The 6,300-nt window shown below is 38.1% G+C and overlaps 1 pseudogene; it reads left to right on the top strand.

Moving 5' to 3' along the window:
• Positions 1-2,530: 2,530 nt before the first annotated feature.
• LOC101608334 lies at positions 2,531-3,131 on the top strand (annotated as a pseudogene).
• The last annotated feature ends 3,169 nt before the right edge of the window (positions 3,132-6,300 follow it).

Below are 6,300 nucleotides of genomic sequence, written 5' to 3'. Positions count from 1 at the left end.
TTCAGTTTAAAGTTATAAGAGGAAGCTTCACCATGACAGGGAAAGGATTTTAGAGCAGAGGCTGGACATCAGGTCTTGCCACAGTAAGCATAATAAAGCAGGAAGAGTAAGCTGAGCTCTGTCAAGGAGGAAGCTAAGCTGTAACACACCTAAGTCTGCCCCAAGCAACACACTTCCTCCAGCAAGGTTCCATCTCTCAAACTGTCACCAGTTGAGGACCAAGTATTCAAAACAAATAAGCCTAAGAGGGACATCTGATTCAAACCACAACTTTATTGTCACTGAAGATTAAATGTTATTTATCTTCTACATTCCACTAATATCCTCATAATCCAGGAGTCCATAGAAGCAGAAAGGCCCACAATTCTTTTCGGATTAGTAAATGTTCACAAAGTTTTAGTTTGTTTTACATATGCCTATATAATTATGTTTCTATTTTGTAAACTAGACTTTGGGATTTAAATATTGTGCAAAATTGGTTACCAGTAACCAACTGTATGAAATACTATTTCACCAACCAAAGGTATAGGGGTTAATATAACTAGAGGAAAAGCAGCTTATACTATGAGCAAGATAGAATTTTGGAGAGATCATAGTATATTGTACATGCTATGTTTATATGGAAATTGATTTACATATATTGCTTCAATATAGGTTAACTTTGCCCTTTAAATGTCAGAGTTGTTAACAGTTTCAAATTTGTACTATGGATTTTAGAAGGGAAGCAACATCTTTGAAAATCTCTATGGATGTAAACCAGAAGCTAATAAAATGACATCTGTAGACACAGGTAATCCAGACTACAGAAGTAAGACTCATTCTTCTGTTGATGACAACTCATTAAAGCTTGACAAAACATAAATCTACCTCCATAAAGACATCAGTAAAGTTAAGGGCAGTGAAAAGCTATTGGGTCAGCATGAGATGGGGACAAAGGTCCCAGAAAGTATTACTATCACTTGGACCTTGTTTTGTCTGTAGATTGTCAATAGTCTTTGATTGACAAAAGTGTTACAAGGAAAGACCAGCTAGAGATTCTTAGGGATAAGACTCTGAAAAGATACATTACTAGAATGGACTTGTAGATGTTCATAATTGAGACCTTAGCTCAGATATGAATTATTTCAATCACTGGACTTGGACTGAAGTGAGCCCTGATTGGTAGTGTCAACAAACACTTGATGGAATAAAATAGAAATTCTTTCTGGAAGAGAATACCATTAATTCAGATCTCAAAATATTTTCTTCAACATGTTTTGCAAATACAATATAATGCCACAGTAAGTCAAGCATCAAAAACACCTGACATGAATTTAAAAAAAAAAAAAAAGAGTGCTGGAGAAATGACTCAGGGGTAAAAGACACCTACTTGAAAGCCTAATGACCCTGGTTTAATTCCCCAGAAACCACATAAATCCAGATACAGAGAGTACTTGCATCTGGAGCTCATCTGCAATAGCAGGAGGCCATGGCCTGCCCATACTCACTCTCTGAGAATTTCTCTTCTCTCTCACTGACTCACTCAAATAAATAAATAAAATATGTAAAAAACAAGAACAAATAGTCAGTCATAATGGCACATGCCTTTAATCTCAGCATTTGGGAAGCAGAGGTAGGAGAATCACTGTGAATTTGAGGCCACCCTGAGATGGTATAGTGAATTTCAGGTCAGCCTGGGCTAGAGTGAGACCATATCTCAAAAGCACCCCCCCAAAAAAGAATAAATAATAGCCTTTAGAAATATACCCATAGAGATAACTCTAAAATACATGTTTTTGTTACAATGAATATCAAATGATCACCAAAGGAAGTTCTAAATTTTTTTTTAATTTTTTTTTATTTATTTGAGAGCAACAGACACAGAGAGAAAGACAGATAGAGGGAGAGAGAGAGAATGGGCGCGCCAGGGCTTCCAGCCTCTGCAAACGAACTCCAGACGCGTGCGCCCCCTTGTGCATCTGGCTAACGTGGGACCTGGGGAACCGAGCCTCGAACCAGGGTCCTTAGGCTTCACAGGCAAGCGCTTAACCGCTAAGCCATCTCTCCAGTCCGGAAGTTCTAAATTTGATAAATGAAAATAAGAACTTGGTGAGTAAATTTAATATTTATTTGTAATCCCAGAAATGGGAAGACTGAAGCAGGAGGATTGCTGGAAATTTGTTGCTAGTCTGGACTACCTATATAGACACTTTATTTTTTTTTAATGAGGGCAGATTGGATACAGATGAAGATGTTTAATTTACTAAAAAACAGGTACAAAAAAGATCCAGACTAAAACATGGATAGAAAAAGAGGATCAAAATTTAGAAAATGTAAAAGGGAGAATATACCACATTGAAAATTGCTTATGGTTGTGATGTGAGATGTTGGTGTGGGGTGATATGCTAAGCTAGTATCTGTGAGATGTGTGAACCCCACACTGTCCCAACATCTGTGTGTGATTCTTCATGCCACATCTATTGCCATTTTGTTTACACTGTTCCATCTCTCAGAGAAGTTGAAAGCTGGGACCCTTGGCAAGACAGACACTATGTCCTCATTGCCACTGCATGTAGCCATAGTATTCTGTAGCAAACAGAACCTAAACATGAAGGCTCACAACCATCTGAGTAAAAGAGAATTCAATGTTCGGTCCTTTGGGGAAGGAACACAAGTGAAACTTTCCGGACGCACACCAGCCAAAGCAAATATTTACAATTTCAAAAGCACTTATGACCAAATGTACCGTGACCTTCTGGAGAAAGATGAAACTATCTAGACTCAGAATGGCATTTTACATAGGATGGATAGAAATAGAAGATTCAAACCTTACCCTGAAAGGTTTCAAAGCTGTGAGGACATTATTAAACTGATCTTCACCTGCGAAGAGCAAGTCTACTACCAGGCAGTGAAATATCTGAATTCCAGAGAACAAGAGACCTGCCACCTTGTTCATGTGATCAATATAAACATTGAGGACAACTATGAAAGAAGAGGCTACCCTTGGTGTGTTCATCACCTGTGAGCTGTGCCACTGTATCCAACACTTTGAAAACATGGACAAAGAGATCAGTGAGCTGCTGCAGGATTTTGAGGAGAGGAGTGACAAGACCTTCCTGTATACCATCTGTTTTACCGAGAAGATCTGCTAGTCACCCTCCAAAACCGTTTGAAATAGTATTTTGTTAGCACTTTTCTGATGTTGTTTATACTTTTATGTATTTTTCCAGTGCATAGTTAAATTACAAACAAGTAAGTGTTGTAAGATGAGTTAATATGTAGTTTAAAAGAAATGAAATGTTTTCTATTTAACTTATGTAACTAATGCTGGTTACATTTTTTTCTTTTTTCTTTTGGTTTTTATATAATTCTTTTCTTATGAGTTTTGTATTCAGCAAATACAGGCAGTTTGGTACCATTATTAGGCTCATCCATGTCCTACCCCCTCCCCATTGGTCCCTCCTTGTTGAGGTATATGGGTCGTGCATTGTGGAGTTATCCCACAGTTATTGCTACGATAAATGTCTCTGCATATCATGACCCAACATGTGGCTCTGACATTCTTTCCGCCCCCTCTTCCGAAAAATTTCCCTGAGCCATGTTGGGTTCATTTTTGGTCTGCTTCAGTGCTGAGGTGTTGGGGGCCTCTGAGGCTCTGCCTCTCTGATTTGGTAGGTGTTGACTTTTCTCTGTGTTGGTCTCCTTCCCCCTTGTGCTGGTATCCGGTTCATCAGGAAAACAGCACCCTTGCTTGTTTTGCCAATTTTTCTTAGTTTCAGCTGGGGCCCTTTTGAGGTATGATGGTGTGACTATCTCTTTAGGATCTGCATCTATCTGAAAAAGAGAAGCAGATTCTCCAACAAAAATATTTTTTCAAAAGGTATAGAGTTCATGGGCTATCAAATATGTTGTGTGTTTTTCTGGACCTGTGATTCCCATCTGCCCTGACTGGATTGTACTTTGAAGAAAATAATAGACTATATTTTATTAGAAAAATCTTGGAGTTATCAAATAAATAGATGCTGTTGGTTATCAAAACATACAAAATGGGCTAGAAGTTTGGCTTAGCGGTTAAGGGATTGTTTAACTGCAAAGCCAAAGGACCCAGGTTAGATTCCCCAGGACCCACTTTAGCCAGATGCATAAGGGGGCTCATGCTTCTGGAGTTCGTTTGCAGTGGCTGAAGGCCCTAATGCGCCCATTCTCTCTTTCTCTTTCTCCCTCTTTCTCTGTCAAATAAATAAATAAAAATATTTTTAAAACAAAAAAATAAAGAAATGTTGTTTCTATTTAATTTTTGCCATAGGAGGAGAAAAAGGATAACATATAAGTATAATATTTAAAGAGATAATATATAATAATTATCGCAAATTGACTTAAAAAATTTTTGTTTATTTTTATTTATTTGAGAGCAACAGAGTGAGAGAGAGAATGGGCACTCCAGGGCCTCCAGCCACTGCAAACCAAACACCAGACGTGTGCACCCCCTTGTGAATCTGACTAACGTGGGTCCTGGAGAATCGAGCCTCGAACTGGGGTCCTTAGGCTTCACAGGCAAGCACTTAACCACTAAGCCATCTCTCTCGCCCCCAAATTGGCTTTTTAAAAGTCATATTCAAAAGCTTATGAACCTTTGGGAAGATGGACCATGTGTCTAGAACTTTGTTGAAATAGCATATAGGCATCTTACAACATTAGTGCAACAACTGTCCCATAGGATCAAGGAGAGTTAAAGGGCCATTTGTATGAAGAAACTAGGACCAGGAAAGGAAAATACATGAATAACTACACAAAATCAAGAGTCAAATCTGGCAAAGCCAATCTTAATCATTGTTATGGTTTGTATCTTAAATTCCCCTCAAAAGCCTCCCAAATTTTGATCTTTTGGCACTATTGGGAAGGGATGTAACATTTACACAGTGGGGCTTTGGTGGAAGGAGGTTTGTTCACTGGGAGTATGCACTTGAAGGTCCTGGGATAACCTGTTACTTTCTTTTTGCTTACTGGCTATCACAAAGCTTTGCTCCATCACTTCTTCCCTCCTACGATATTTCACTTAGCCAAAATCTTCCAAATGTGTCTGTGAGACCCCACACCTCCCAAAGTAAATATTGGAAACTAATCATTGCTAGGAGAGTGGGGAGTTGTGTTATTTAGTGATGCCACCACTGAAGTATTGCCCATTGTCCACTAAAGAATTTCCTACTCCATCAAGCACTTAAATCAGCGGGTCAAAAAAATTAAGCAAGGTATGGAAATAGGATGGGGATATAATGAGAAGATGATGGGTTTTAGTGGGAGGAGAAGGGATAAAAAAGAAGAAATAAACCAGGTGTGGTGGTGCATGCCTTTAATCCCAGCACTCAGGAGGCCAAGGTAGGAGGATTGCTGTGAGTGTGAGGCCAGCCCAAGACTACATAGTGAATTCAAGGTCAGCCTGGGCTAGAGTGAAACCCTACCTCATGTTTTAAAATGTTAAAAATAAAAATAAATAAGATTGGGCTTCTGTGTGAGAATGAAAATACTTAGTAGCAGAGGCCAGTAAGTTGAAAAGGAGACATAAAGGGAAGAGAAAGGAAGGGAGAAGGATACTTAATAGGTTGATATTGTATATATGTAATTACAATGATTGTAATGGGGAGGTAATATGATGGAGAATGGAATTTTAAATGGGAAAGTGTGGGGGTGGAGAGGGAGGGAATTACCATGGGATATATTTTGTAATCATGGAAAATGTTAATAAAAATTTTAAAAAAAGCATGTGCCACCATGCCCAATATTTAAGAAAAAGGAATAAATAAATAAATAAATAAATAAATAAATAAATAAAATCCACCCCCCAAAGACCCATGTAACCTTGGATTGAAACTTTTGAAACCACAAGCCAAAATAAATCATCCTATTAAGTTGATTGTTTCATATTGTCTCAGCTATTTTGTTACAGAAGCAGAAAGCTGACTAACAGTTATAAAGTCCAAACAGAAGTGAAAAAGCAACCAAAAAATGCAGGTTGGGACCTAAGAAGAATTGAAATTGAAAAATGAAGGAAGAAACTAATGTCACCCTTATCATCTAAACATATAAACAGTGCCCGAGTATCTGAGATAACTGTTTTAACATAATTTAAAAGCATAGTACTAGGGTGGATGATTGAAGACTATGACCCTGAACAATTTGCAAGAGTCCAACCGGCCATTAATTTCCCATAGAACTGAAAAAACAATTCAGAACGATTAGTGAAAAACTTACTTATTTAGTTAATCTGTTGCCCCTTTACACATGGTCACTTTTTCAACAAAACCCAGTACTTGTGAGTAACAC

The sequence above is a fragment of the Jaculus jaculus genome, chromosome X (assembly GCF_020740685.1).
Source record: "Jaculus jaculus isolate mJacJac1 chromosome X, mJacJac1.mat.Y.cur, whole genome shotgun sequence".
NCBI classification, from domain to species: Eukaryota; Metazoa; Chordata; class Mammalia; order Rodentia; family Dipodidae; genus Jaculus; species Jaculus jaculus.
This window is presented reverse-complemented; position numbering and strand designations above follow the sequence as displayed.